The 15,543-nt window shown below is 46.0% G+C and overlaps 1 protein-coding gene across 1 annotated transcript in view; it reads left to right on the top strand.

Annotated features, from left to right (window-relative positions):
- Positions 1-7,997: 7,997 nt before the first annotated feature.
- Positions 7,998-15,543, top strand: part of VPS54 (VPS54 subunit of GARP complex) — a 115,928-nt gene continuing 108,382 nt past the window's right edge. Inside the window, exon 1 of the mRNA XM_040351227.1 lies at positions 7,998-8,121. The gene's annotated coding sequence lies outside the window, so the exon portion shown is untranslated. The remainder of the gene's footprint in view (positions 8,122-15,543) is intronic.

Below are 15,543 nucleotides of genomic sequence, written 5' to 3'. Positions count from 1 at the left end.
TGATTTAATTGTAAGCAGGATGACTGAATGATCAAAATCAATGTCAAACTGGCCAAAACAATCAATTTCATGGGGGGTTGAATAATTTTGAATACAACTGTATATATATGTGTGTTTGCGTGCATAAAATCTGCAGTTTTAAAAAATATTACAGTTTTTTTGTTGGTTTTTTAGGTGAGATCTGAAAATAAATACATTTTTAAGTAACAGCTTCATGAACTGAGCCCAAAGTCCTATACAGATCAATTGTCTCAAGTGTAGATAACAGGGAAGTGTGACACAGATGTACAATGTTGCATACCTCCCAACTTTTTGAGATGGGAATGAGGGACACCTATCGGCAAAAGTATGCAGCCATAGGACACACCCCTTGCCACGCTCCCTTAAAGGAGAATTGTACAAAAAAACAAGTTTGGTTAAACCCACAAGTGCTTTTTTTACCACTACTATTCCATTATATTGGCTTTTGGAATTTACAAATGCAGCAATTTAGAAATTGGATGAAAGGTTTAGTGCTGGAAAACACTTTTTGATAGATAAACAGTACATTTTATATACATCTATATAGATCAGACCAAAATGAGGGACAAATGAGGGACAGAGGGACATTGCTCCAAATCAGGGACAGTCACATTTCCAATGGTGGAGAATATCAGGAGTAGGGATGGGCGAACTGTTCAGGCCAAGCATTGGTTCGGCCCCAAACAGCGCCTATTTGGGTGTTCACGTGCAAACACCCAAATTTGCGGTGCTTTCTGCGGGATGTTCGCCCGCCGAGCACACAGCAGTGAATAGGTTATTAAGGCCACCATGTCCTTACCAAACGATGATTCATAAGCTGCCAGCGGGTTTGCCCACTGACAGCTAAATGCAAAACAAATTGCTGGCAATAAAAAAAATGTTTTTATTGCCAGCAAAAATAGATATTGGTACAGGTTTTGAGGGGAACCCCCACACCCCCCTAAAATACATATCAGACCCCTATCCGAGCATGCAGGCAAGGAAAGGGGGGAATGAGCAAGCACCCCCCCCCCTCCTGAACCATACCAGACCATATGCCCTCAACATGAGGTGGGCTGCTTTGGGGTAGGGGTGCATGCTAAGTCAGTGACATCACATGGGGCGCTGCCACCAGCTGAAATCGCCAGGTGACCCCGCCCCTTACCTATTTAAGAACTGTCAGACGGAGGGGCAGGCAGTTGGCAGTTAGCCTTTGTCACGGGCAGTTGTCGATGGATCGGGACATTTTTTATTTTTAATAACGGAATTGTCAAAAACTGTGCTTTGTTTTCTTTTTGACACTTTTTTGGTGAATGAGTAGGGGTGTAATGTACCCCGTATTCATTCACAAGAGGGGAAGGGTAATCTGGGGGCCCTCTTGTTAAAGGGGGTTTCCAGATGCAGATAAGCCCCCTGCCCACAGACCGCACAGACCTCCACCTACACCAGAGTCGTTGAGATGAGGCACTTGTCCTCATTAACATGGTGCCCCAAAGAACCCCCATGTTGAGGGTATGTGGCCTAGTATGGTTTTGGAGAAGGGGGCACTTGCTCGTCCTCCCCTTGGCATGGGGGTTCCCCTCAAAATCCATACCAGACATTTAAAAAAAAATACAAAACCGTTATATATTTTGTTATAACATTTTGCAAACAGGTAATTTTTCTCCTGCATTGATGTACGCTGATGAGGCTGCACTGATGGGCACCGATAGGCAGCATTGATGGGCACTGATATGCGGCACTGGTGGGCACTGATAGGTGGCACTGAGAAGAGGCACTAAGAGGTGGTACTGATGGGTGGCACTGAAGGGCATTGATAGGTGGCACTGAGAAGTCCACATGGCAGTCGCGATGACTGCTGGCCATGTGCGATCGTGGGCTCGAGAGCCAGAACAGGGACGTGTGTGTGTGTTTGTGTGTAAACTAGGGATGGGCGAATGTTTCGGCCTGAGCATAAATTCAGGCTGAGCTTTGGTTGTTCGAATGTTTGGCGAACAACGAACAATATGCGGAGTTCGGGGCAAATTCGAAAGCCGCAGAACCCCGTGAAATTGTCTATGGGACACTAACATGAAAAACCAAAAGTGCTAATTTTAAAGGCTTATATGCATGGTATTGTCATAAACGGTGTTTGTGGGGACCCGGGTTCTGCCCCTGGAGACATGTATCAATGCAACCAACCTTTTACCTTTTTTCATTTTGGCACCGGGTTCCCCTTAAAATCCATACCAGACCTGAAGGGTCTGGTATGGATTTTGGGGGGACCCCTATGCTTTTTACATGCTCATTTCATTGTTTGTGTTCTGTTATAGATTGCTTTTTATATTGATCTCCTCCCAAAGAAAGAAGTGCCCCTAATAAAGGGATTGTTATCGTGAAACGCGTTGGGCCTAAGAAAAAGCACTCAAACCTGTGAACTGTACTAACTGCATTGTCTGTTATTGTTACGTTTGGACATTATATGGTGAAATAAACTCATGTATTATTTTTTCTAAATAATTTTGTGATTATCTTCTTAAGTTGCCCTAAAAGCCCCACACCCATGGGGGGTATTTTATTTTGAATAATCTACGTATTTGGGATGTTGGCAACTACTTAGTCGTTCCAGTTGAAGCTCTCTTTTCTAAAATTCCCAGAAGAGTTAAACGATTGTGCCATTTCTAAAGGGATCATGCCGTGACTGCCGACTCCCGCGCGCACGCACGGGAGTGACGTCAAGCGACTCTGGCCAGTCACAGAGCCGTAGTCTCCGGCCCCGGAAGGAAGAGGGGTGAAGAATGGACGCTTCCAGCCAGTGGGGACAGCGGTGACATCACAGGCTTTGTTTTCAGGTAAGTGACACCAGTGGCGTAGTGTGGGTTGTCAGGCAAGAAATGTGCACCCCCCCAACATATGGACTTTTAGCACTCCCTGAGTCCATTCCCTTCCTACAATAGTACTGACGAGCCAAATTCCTACACTGACCACTACACTACTCTACATCATTCCTACACTGACCTACCTGATTCCTACCCTGACCACTACACTAACCTACCTGATTCCTACACTGACCTACCTGACCACTACACTAACCTACCTGATCACTACACTAACCTACCCGATTCCTACACTGACCACTACACTAACCTCTACCCTGACCTACATGATTCCTAGACTGATCACTACACTTACCTAACTGTTCACCGCACTGACCTACCTGATTTCAATGCTGACCACTACACTGACCTACTTGATTCCTACACTGACCTAACTGACCACTACACTAACCTACCTGAATCCTACACTGACCTACCTGACCACTACACTAACCTACCTGATCACTACTCTAACCTAGCCGATTCCTACACTGACCACTACACTAACCTCTACCCTGACCTACATGATTCCTAGACTGATCACTACACCTACCTAACTGTTCACCGCACTGACCTACCTGATTCCAATGCTGACCACTACACTGACCTACCTGTTCACTACATTGACCATTACACTACACCAGGGCTCAAAATTTCAAGTCCTGAGCTACTAGCCAGGCCTCAAGAGTTACTCGCCACCAGTTGCCCCACCTAATTCATACACTGCCCTGTGCCTAATTGCACCCGTAAACACGTCCTCGTAGATTATCTCATGGAATGACAATGTTTTATGCAGAATCAAGTTACAAAATTAAATATTACCAACAACAACTTTAACAAAATGGGACAGGGCACTGGGGGCAGACCAGAGGGACAGGGCACTGGGGGCAGACCAGAGGGACAGGGCACTGGGGGCAGACCAGAGGGACAGGGCACTAGAACTGGGTCTCTTCCCCATTCTCCTGCTGTCTCCTCTGCAACTCCCATCCATCCTCTCTCTCTCCCATTCATATCATCATCAGGAGCCTGTGTGTGTGGCTCCACGCTTGCATGTCCCCACTTCCCCCTTTTATTCAGGCTGGCAGAAAGGAGAGGAGCTGCAGCACAGCGGGAGGGAGTACAATCCAGCGCTGAGATCCACACAACTGCACAGCCATTGACACCATAGCACAGCGCACACTGACAGCGCACAGCACACATTGAGACCAGTCTGTTCACAGTGCTCAGGCTAAACTTACATAGAGCACAAGGAGAAGAAAACTGCACAAACTAGAAGGCTGCCGCTCTCATGTCAGGGCAACTTTCAGTGAGTGCTGCACCGGAGTGGTAATTTTTGCAATCCTCCACCTCACTCATTACTTTCTGCTCTCCAGCTACATTGGTCGGGGCCCGGGAGAGGGGGGCAGGCTCAGAGAGGTCATACTGTTAGGTCCCATGGCTTAATGAGAATTGTAAGGAGAGCACCTGTGTACTTATCTGCCTGTGCGTGGCTCACCAGACTACTTTTCCCGAGCATGCACATTTCCTCTTCGGCCGCCAATCTCATCGGGACTCTAAGTGTAGGCACAGATTGGAGGGAGATTGGTCATGCAGCCCTGTCATCACTCGCCCCCAGCTTAAATCCACTCGCCAAATGCTAGTAGGCCAGTGGAAATTTTGAGGGCTGCACTACACTGTCCATTACACTAAATTGTCCACTACAATATACACTACACTGTCCACACTACACTAAACTGATCACTACAATACACACTACACTGACCACTACAACCCACACACACACTCCACTGACCACTACAACCCACACACACTACACTGACCACTACAACCCACACACACTACACTGACCACTACAACCCACACACACTACACTGACCACTACAACCCACACACACTACACTGACCACTGTAACACAGACTACACTACACTGACCACTGCAACACAGACTACACTACACTGACCACTGCAACCCACACACTACACTACACTGACCACTGCAACACACACTACACTACACTGACCACTGCAACACACACTACACTACACTGACCACTGCAACCCACACACTACACTACACTGACCACTGCAACCCACACACTACACTGACCACTGCAACCCACAAACTACACTACACTGACCACTGCAACCCACACACTACACTGACCACTGCAACACACACTATACTGACCACTGCAACACACGACACTATACTGACCACTGCAACACACACGACACTATACTGACCACTGCAACACACACTACACTGACCACTGCAACATACACTATACTGACCACTGCAACACACACTACACTCACCACTGCAACACAGACTACACTACACTGATCACTGCAACACACACACTACACTGAGCACTGCAACACAGACTACACTGACCACTACAACACAGACTACACAACACAGACTACACTACACTGAGCACTGCAACACACAATACACTACACTGACCATTGCAACACAGACTAGACGAGACGTCTCTAGTAGATGGTGTGTGCGTGGTACCTGCCGTGCGGGAGGATGTGGGGCCGGGGTGTCGGTCTACTAAACAGAGTCTTGTCTCAGGGGAGCCGAGCTGAAGGTGTCCTATGCGCTAAAATGTCAACATGACCCCATTTGCCCACAGGGACAGCCGGAGACTAAATATGGCGGCTGGAGCGCAGGTCGCGGGGACACAGGAAATAAAATGTTTGGGGGACAGAGCCAGGGTTGCGCCCCTAAAATGTCGCGCCCCGGGGCCACGGTCCCCCTCGCTACGCCACTGAGTGACACATAATGGGCCACTATGCGATGCATCCATTCTTTACCTTTGCATGGAAATAAAGAGGAAGTAAAGCCAGGGTTTACTTCCTCTTTAACAATAAGACCACAGGATCTAATGGCACATTTGTGTCACATATGTCACTCAGTTGAGGTTACAGCCTCCCAGTACAGTTAGAGTATGGGACAGGACCACATAGGGTTTGGAATCATGCGTCCGGGTTTTAGAAAGCCTGAAACCTGGACACATTATTCAGACTGAACTATGGCTTCCCAGGAGGGTTTCTGGCTGCAGTTGTCTAAGCTGAGAGTGTATGTTACACTATTTCACACTGTACAAGAGAGGGCTTGATCTGCACCCATTCCCCCCACCCCTACCCCTCTGTCTGCCCACACTCCAATCCCCGGCACTGTGCCTCAGAAAAGGAAAGTTGGGGCTGGAAAGCCTCAAATACATCTGGATGAGAGGTGCTGACTGCCAAGGGAGCTCACCATCCATCCCTGTCTGTGACTGAAGTCTCCACCTTCTCTCCCTTCTCTCTCATGCCTCTGAGTGAGTACACTAAGGTAAATCAGGGTTCTCGGAGCACCCCTTACATCAGAGTTCCCCTTTACACCAGAGGCCACAGTCTTCCACTTTACACCAGAGGCCACAGTGTCCCCCCTTACATCAAAGTCCTCACCATACATCAGAGTTCTAAGTGTTCCCCCCTTAAATCAGGGTTCCCAGAGAGTCCCCAGAGTTCTCTCTTACATCAGAGTCTGCAGAGCCCCCCTTACAGATGTAAAGGGGAACTCTGTGGACTCTGATGTAAAAGGGGAACTCTGTGGACTCTGATGTAAAAGGGGAACTCTGTGGACTCTGATGTAAAAGGGGAACTCTTGTTATTAACTTCATATGATTAGAAATGGTATTTAATAGCAAAATATATGTATAGTTTATACTATAAAAAAAATTGCTGTGCACTGCTAAAGTGTTCGGGTTTGACTTGAAGAAAAGGTGGCAACCCTAATTTACTGGCACAAGAAAGGTGCCCATTTTTTACTGGCTGTCAGTAAAAATACTGATGGTTGGCAACACTGATGGGGAATAGTGGTTTAGTACATTGCTATGACAGGGACACTTTTATTCTGGATAAATGGGGAAAAGTGGTATAGTACATTGCTGGGACAGGGACACTTTTATTCTGGATAACTGGGGAAAATAGTACATTGCTGGGACAGGGACACTTTTATTCTGGATAAATGGGGAATAGTGGTTTAGCACATTGCTGGGACAGGGACACTTTTATTCTGGATACATGGGGAATAGTGGTTTAGCACATTGCTGGGACAGGGACACTTTTATTCTGGATACATGGGGAATAGTGGTTTAGCACATTGCTGGGACAGGGACACTTTTATTCTGGATACATGGGGAATATAGTACATTGCTGGGACAGGGACACTTTTATTCTGGATACATGGGGAATAGTGGTTTAGCACATTGCTGGGACAGGGACACTTTTATTCTGGATACATGGGGAATATAGTACATTGCTGGGACAGGGACACTTTTATTCTGGATACATGGGGAATAGTGGTTTAGCACATTGCTGGGACAGGGACACTTTTATTCTGGATACATGGGGAATAGTGGTTTAGCACATTGCTGGGACAGGGACACTTTTATTTTGGATACATGGGGAATAGTGGTTTAGCACATTGCTGGGACAGGGACACTTTTATTTTGGATACATGGGGAATATAGCACATTGCTGGGACAGGGACACTTTTATTTTGGATACATGGGGAATCATGGTTTAGCACATTGCTGGGACAGGGACACTTTTATTCTGGATACATGGGGAACATAGTACATTGCTGGGACAGGGACACTTTTATTTTGGATACATGGGGAATAAAGTACATTGCTGGGACAGGGACACTTTTATTTTGGATACATGGGGAATATAGCACATTGCTGGGACAGGGACACTTTTATTCTGGATACATGGGGAATAGAGGCTTAGTACATTGCTGGGACAGGGACACTTTTATTCTGGATACATGGGGAATATAGTACATTGCTGGGACAGGGACACTTTTATTCTGGATACATGGGGAATATAGTACATTGCTGGGACAGGGACACTTTTATTCTGGATACATGGGGAATAAAGTACATTGCTGGGACAGGGACACTTTTATTCTGGATACATGGGAAATAGAGGCTTAGTACATTGCTGTGGCAAGGACACTTTGTGAGGAGGAATGGTTGTGTACATGAGCAGAGCGGTGTCTGAGGTGTGACAGGCCCCAGTGACGGAGCTCAGCCATTCTCCTCAGCCTCTTCCTGCCTTCTCCAGTTTCTCTGTCAGCCTCTCTCCTCCCCCGGTGCCTGGCGCGGTGCATGCCGGGCCGTGGTGCCGGGGCTCGGGGCTTTGGCCGCACTGGGAGATGCTGCTGTTGCTAGACGAGAGGCGAAGCGCTGCCGTCTGTGATTGCAGGTACCCGGGGGTCGCTGCTGGGGGAAACGGGGTGGGAATCTCCGTTCTGAGAGGCCGAGAACTGCTGGGATATTAGGCCTGGCCGGGAGGGGGTAGGACGGACACTTTGCTGGGAGAGTCCCCGGCTTGCACTGAGGCCTACACAGCTGTGAATAAGTGACACGTCCTAGGTGGCTCCAGTGGGGTGAAGCCTTGTATACGTCTGTCTTCCAGTGCTAGTAAGGAGAGGCTCTGTGTCTGCCCTGGCCAGCTGTGTACATGTGTCCTATCATTATTATTATCCCAGAGTCCATCCATAGAGGAACCTTGATGCTCTTCACTATGGGGCTCTGGTCAGGAGGCTTCACCAGGTGATGCTCATTTTGTGTCCAGTGATGGGGCTCCATCAGTGTTCAGGGGATGGGGACAATGCTGCTCCTGGCCGGTCATACATGGGGGGATATCTTGGAGCTACAACATGTTGGCTAAAATATGTGGCATGTCCTCTGTACCATTCTACGGGGAGAGCATGCATGTGGGCTTTGCCATAAAAGATGACAATTTATGCTCAGAAAGCGTGCATACTACATTTCTTCCATGACTTCCTAAAGCATTTTAATCCCAAATGCATGCATTTATTATATTGCAGCTTAAAGCGGGGGTTCACCCAAAAAAAATTCTTATAACATGACATTCAGCCGAGTTGTCAATCGGCTGTTTTTTTTTTTTTTTTATCTCAGTGCCGTACATACCGTATTTTCACCGCCGCTTCCAGGTATGTATTCTGCGGGACTGGGCTTTCCTAATTGATTGACATCCTTCCGACTGGCGCATACAGCGCGTCACGAGTTGCCGAAAGAAGCCGAACGTCGGTGCGCAGGCGCCGTATAGAGCCGACTCGCAGTCCGGCTTCTTTCGGCAACTCGTGACGCGCTGTATGCGCTGGTCGGAAGGATGTTAACCCAGTCCCGCAGATTACATACCCGTAAGCGGCGGTGAAAATACGGTATGTATGGCACTGAGATAAAAAATGGCTGAATGTCATGTTAAAAACATTTTTTTGGGTGAACCCCCGCTTTAATAGTTCTTAGATGTGGGGGATGCATTCGTTTTCTTTCGACTTTCTTTTATTTTCACCTGATGATATGTCCAGTAAGTAGGGATGAGTTCCGGCGTGTTCGCACAGTCCACATGCAGAGCCAGCCAGTAAGTCTGCACGGCGCTGCGCTAACCACAGGCAGGGAGACATTTCCCGATATCTCAAGCCAAGTATCGGGACAATGTCTCCCTGCCTGTGATTAGTGCAGCGCCGTGCAGACTTCTTGGTGGGCTCTGCACGTGGACTGTGCGAACACGCCGGAGCTCATCCCTACCAGTAAATCTGTTGTTTTTCAACAGAACAAGCTGTCCTGCAGATGTGGCAGTTACAGTTTTGTTTATTTAAAACCTGTTGCTGTAACTGCTTATAAAGTGTGATCTGGAGTTTGGCTTCAATTTGTTAGTGCAACCTGCAAGTCCATCTAGCACCCCTCCTCCCCCGATGAACAATGTTGCTCTATGAAGGTGCCCTGTACACCTTCATCCAAAGTGGGGGGCATTCTAAAACTGGGTATACGGATATCGAAATTTGGCCAGTTCAGCAGGAACCAGACCAATTTGGGTACGTATTTAGAACTGTCAAATGGTCCTGCTGGAGAACCAGCATTCATTGGGGGCAGACAGTGCTGTTGGGGGGACTCCAGAAGAGGAGAATCGGGGCCACTCTGTGCAATACTATTGCACAGAGCAGGAAAGTATAACAACGTGTTAGTTATTTTAATAAAAAAAAAAGTTTACTTTTAGTAACGCTTTGAAAGCGGTAATCAACTGCCACCAAAATAATGCATGAAAGCCTGGGGCCGCGGTGATGTCATTACTGTGTATGCATGCGGGAGCCCTATGCTTCAGGACAGAGATCTGAAGTTACAGCATGGATATGCTGTCCCTTCAAAGTGCATGAGCCAGTGATGTCACTGGCTGCATCGCTTTTAAATATCTCCTGAACATTGCAAGTTCGAATAATATGTGTAATTTACATCCCAACTAACTCTAAACCTGCTCTCTGCCACATTCTAAACCTAATCTATCTATCCCTGTAAAGCAAAAATCGCTTTACTTACCTATTCTGGTTTCCAGCAGCAGAAGCTGTGTGTAGGAGAGGACTGACAACGGCTGTGAAACGGATCGGAAGCAACATCATCCATAGACTTTCTATGGGGCTTCTGTTGCCGGCTGCTTCTCCTGCACCTGCCTACACACACAAGATGCCTTGACAGCTGATGCTGTAAATCAGACCGGATCGGCTGCAGAATAGGTAAGTACAGCGATTTTTGCTTCATAGGGATAGATAAATTAGGTTTAGAATGTGCCAGAGAGCAGGTTTAGAGTTGGTTAGTTTTTACACGTACACTTTAAAAAAAATTACATTTATTGATATAACTTTGACAGAGCTGCATTAAGGTGTACCTTTTATCTTCCTGAAGTTCAGCTTTAACGTGTTACTAAACCCAGGACTCTGCATTCACTATATCTGGTCTCCCACAGAACATGGAAATGCAATTATTTTAGTAAATATAAACTGTCAAATACCTTTTCTCATCAGCAGTATATAGCAGTCTTGTGACTTCTATCAGTGTCTGGTTAAAGCTTGTAGGCAAAGTTTTCATTCTACTATCCTTTGAGACTACAGGACCCCTGACCCTCTGTCTGGACAGTGCTGATTGGCCCTGTGCTGATCACATGCACCCTCCCAAGAAAAGAACAAAACAAAAAAATCTCTAGCAATACACACCAGACTGAGCATGTGCAGCGTGACTGCAAATGCTCTGGCTTATCAGGAGATGGATTGGGGACAGTGGAAGAGGGGGGGGGGGGTCAGAGAAGACAGGATCAAACAGCCTTTTTACACAATGCGTAGGCTTAAAGGAACAATAAAGGCAGATTTTTTTATTTTATACTTACCTCCACTGTGCAGCTTGTTTTGCACAGAATGGCCCTGATCCGTGTCTTCTGGGGTCCCTCGGCGGCTGTCTCGGCTCCTCCTCGCAAAAGCTTTCCACCTTCATGCAAGCAAGCTCGCATGGTGGAAAGCTTTTGCGAGCACGCTCCTGTGATACAGCGGCGGTCATAGCCGCCGACTGTATCACTCGGGCCCGCCCCCTGCGCGAAGCGTCATCCGCTGTGATTGACAGCAGCGCCAGCCAATAGCTGCGCTGCTATCAATCCGTCCAGCCTAGCCAATCAACGGCCAGGTTGGGAACTGAAGAGGATCACGTGGACGCCGCACGGAACTTTCGAGGGGTCAGGTAAGTAAAACGGGGGTTCGGGGCGGGGGGGGGCGGTACCGTCGGATGTTTTTTCACCTTAATGCATAGGATGCATTAAGGTGAAAAAACATTTACCTTTACAATCCCTTTAACTCCTTAGGTTCCACAGTGAGTAGAACAAGCATGCTTTACATGATACAGACTGATTGTACTGTTGTGGGTTTAGTAACACTCCAAACTGTGGCAATAAGAAAGCCATGTTTGCACAGCAGCTTCTGCTTCTCTTAGAGTCTGCCTGTGTTTCTTGAGCTGGTAGCATGTGGCTTTGCTCAAGGTTTTTAAAGAAGCGCTCCCTGAAATGACAGGACAGGCACAAGTCTGACAGCATTTTTGTGATATAAATCTTAATTTTAATGAAATTACCTTTGTAGCAAATTGTTCCTGTAAAAGATGTGCATGTATGCACATCCATATATCCAGTATACACCGATCATCAGACCTGGACCACGGAGCAGTGGAAGAAGGTGCCCTGCTCTGATGGATTACAGAATGGTTTGAGGGACACATCATCGAGTTTCAGGCGTTCAGATTTTCCAAATCTGAATCCAGTCAAGCATCTGTGGGATGTGCTGGAAAAACAAGTCCCATCCATGGAGGCCCCACTTTGCAACTTACAGAACATAAAGGGGTAATTTACTAAAACTGGAGCACTCAGAACCTGGTGCTTCTGTGCATGGTAGCCATTAAGCTTCTTCAATTAAGCTTTGACAATAAGGGCCTGTTTACACTGCTGCGATGCGTTTCGATTCTGCTGTGGACCAAAAAAAGGGTCCTGTGCAAGTTTGGTCTGAATGCGATTTCAGCCATACTATCTGTGTGGCTGAATTTGTATCGCACAGACATTGCATGTGATCTCGCACCACGCAGCAGTGTGAACCGGCCCTATATCCTGGAAGTTGATTGGTTTCTATGCAGAGCTGCAGCACAAGATCTTGCACGCTACAGTTTTAGTAAATCAACTCCAAAGTGAAACTAAAGTTCAGCTGTTGTTCTCTGCGAGTAGGCATTTTCTTTTTTTATTGCAGAAAAGGCATGCCATTTCAGTTTCAAGCTACAAAATGCTTAGGCATGAATTAGGCCTTAGGTTAGCTTGGGTTGTTTATGATTTGAATGGAATAGTTTGCTGCTCACTCTTTTGTTGTAAAGGTCATGGTACTCTGACCATCTACTATAAAAAAACATGTATGTGTCACTTACAACATTGCAGCATGATCTTTCATTTTCTAACCATAATCATAGCAGTATACAACACAACTGAGATCTGGGCAAACAACGGTGCATAATAAAAATTCTATTAACATTTTATATACTGTATTTCTTGGCGTATAACACTCACTTTTTTACCCTGAAACTTCCCTCTTAAAGCGGAGGTTCACCCTTTACAACATTTTTTGACATCACACAAAGTCGCGCCATCCTACCGACACAATGCCAGTGTTTTTTTTTTTTTGTCAGCACATACCTCTTAATCCCGATTTCCACCTCACGGCGATCCCGCGGGAGTGGGCGTTCCCAAGCACTGCCTGTGATTGACAGGCTTCCGAACGGCGCATACTGCGCGTCACAGGTTGCCGAAAAAACCTGAACGTCGGTGCGGCTCTATACGGCGACTGCGCACCAAAGTTCGGGTTCTGTCGGCAACCTGTGACGCGCAGTATGCGCCGTTCGGAAGCCTGTCAATCACAGGCAGTGCTTGGGAACGCCCACTCCCGCGGGATCGCCGTGAGGTGAAAATCGGGATTAAGAGGTATGTGCTGACAAAAAAAAAGAAAAACACTGGCATTGTGTCGGTAGGATGGCGCGACTTTGTGTGATGTCAAAAAATGTTTTAAAGGGTGAACCTCCGCTTTAAAGTTAGGATGTGTGTTATACACAGATAAATACGGGTATATATATGAAAATCATAAAAATGACATCTACTATAGTAAATGATCTGAAAAATTGAAACATTGATATTATCATTTATATAAAAATTCAGTCATCTGTGAAAAATGTCTTCACTGACTGAGAATATTAGAAATTCTAGAATGGTAGAAAGGGTCCTGTGTAACATGATACATAATTCTATTAAAGTAGAACTTTAGTCAAAAGATTAAAGTGATTGTAAACTATCCCCTTTGTAAAACAACCCATTCAGTTTAATATAGAAATGAAAGGCAAAATATTTGTATATAAATATAAAAAAAAAAAACATTATAAATACTTTTTTCCCTTTTTTATTTTGTTTATAAGTGTTCACATTCCATCTGTTCTCAGCTGCATAGGAGCTGGGGGGAGGAGAAGCAACAGTTCACTGAGCTTCCCAGTGAATGGCTGTGCAGTGGGGGGGGGTGTCAGAACAAGACTGATCATTGGAGGAGAGTCCACTGGGTTCCCAGCATAGCTAGAGAATTAACCACGGTGTGCTCCCCTGCTTAGTGTGGTCAGCTTTTTAATAGGAAAGCCGAGGGACTGGCAGCAACCCCGGGAGTTTCACACACAGGAAGCAATACAAAGAGAACAGGAGAGTTTCTCATACAATGTCATGGTACAGCAGGCACATTTCAGGAATAAGAAGTTTTGGGGGTAACAAGCGCTTTAAGTCCTGCTAGATGACTTCAGAATGGCCCCTTTTGCAGGTATAACTATGTAAAAAAAAAAGTCTCTATACTGTTTAAAATCCAGTAATACACTGTCTCACCCAGCTCTGCATATGCTCAGTTGCTCTTTATTTTTGGCATTGTGACCAAAAAAAGTCACTGGAGGACGATCTGCTGACAGTCTAAATATTTACTGCTGCTCATGGGTTCTAGGCTTCATCAAAATGGCGGATTCCAGCAAGAAGAAACAGGAGCAATGCTGCAGACAATTTACAGCACATACTTATTTTGGTAGTATAATTAATAATGTGGAATGTATATTGCTTACTAAAGAACATATTTTTGACCAAGTTGTTATGGGTAAAGTTCTGCTTTAAAGCGGGGGTTCCGCTGTTTTTTTTTTTTTTTAACCTTCCTCCACTCTTACCTGGTTCAAATAGCCACTCGTGTCTACCAGTCTTTTAGCCCGTAGCATTTCTTTTGTCCCGAAAAGGAGATGTTTTAAAATCCCGAGATGGACGTTTCCATCTTTATTGTGGGCACTGTGAAGCCCAGCAGCATGTCCTTCCGGGATACGGTGAATGCTGACCTCCCAGCATTCACCGCTCTATCCCGCGCATGTGCAGTGTTGACAGCGAGCGTCGCCGCCAACACTGCACTGTTGCCATCACAACGGCCGGCGTAGGTCACGTGACCCGCGAGGTATCGCGGGATTACAGCACAGCGCGTCTCCTGGGATTCTCCTCACTCCCAGGAGACGTAGCGCTGGTCCGGGGAAAATGTAATACACGCCCACTCCCGCGGGGAATACACTGATTGACAGCAGAGAAAATGCTCGATTCACAAGGTAAAGATGACGATTAAAAAAAAAAAACGGATTAGGTATTATCGATGGGTAGTGGTTTAATTCAGCCAACGTTGAAATTTAGGGTGAACCTCCGCTTTAACTTAGTATTGGATTTCAATGTTCCATAAATTATTCAGTCCAATAGTCAAAGTAGTATCTCCACATAGAACACGATCTCCACAGATGTCAGGCATCCACTGTATATTTTACACCTATTCAGACAGACTGATGTAATATAATTATAGCCTGATCCCTGCAGACCAGTAGATACATGCTGGGAATTGTCATTAGTGATCAAAGTACATTGAAACATTAATGTGCTGCATCAAGACAATACAAGATAAAACAAGACCTCTTAATTTACAAGCATCCTATTTGTGGATTTGGTGATAGGAAATGTATTTTTAGAAGTAGTATGATTGCTGATCAGATCCATTGATGGATCGCTTATTGATCTTCTTGCTGTTCCTATATGTCTGGGTCTTGTTCTCTGAGGTCCCTCCTCTGGACATCATAGTGGAAAAGGGGGGGGGGAGTGACTGGGAGGTGTTTCATGGTGGTGGATCCATATAGAACTCAAAGATATAAGCACAACCTGTACCCTAACTATGAACAGAAATAAAGTTCCTCCATATGCCAATGGTACTTTTAC

This window comes from Rana temporaria, chromosome 4 (assembly GCF_905171775.1).
Source record: "Rana temporaria chromosome 4, aRanTem1.1, whole genome shotgun sequence".
NCBI lineage: Eukaryota > Metazoa > Chordata > Amphibia > Anura > Ranidae > Rana > Rana temporaria.
The sequence above is the reverse complement of the archived record's forward strand: the minus strand, read 5'-3'. Positions and strand labels throughout refer to the sequence as shown.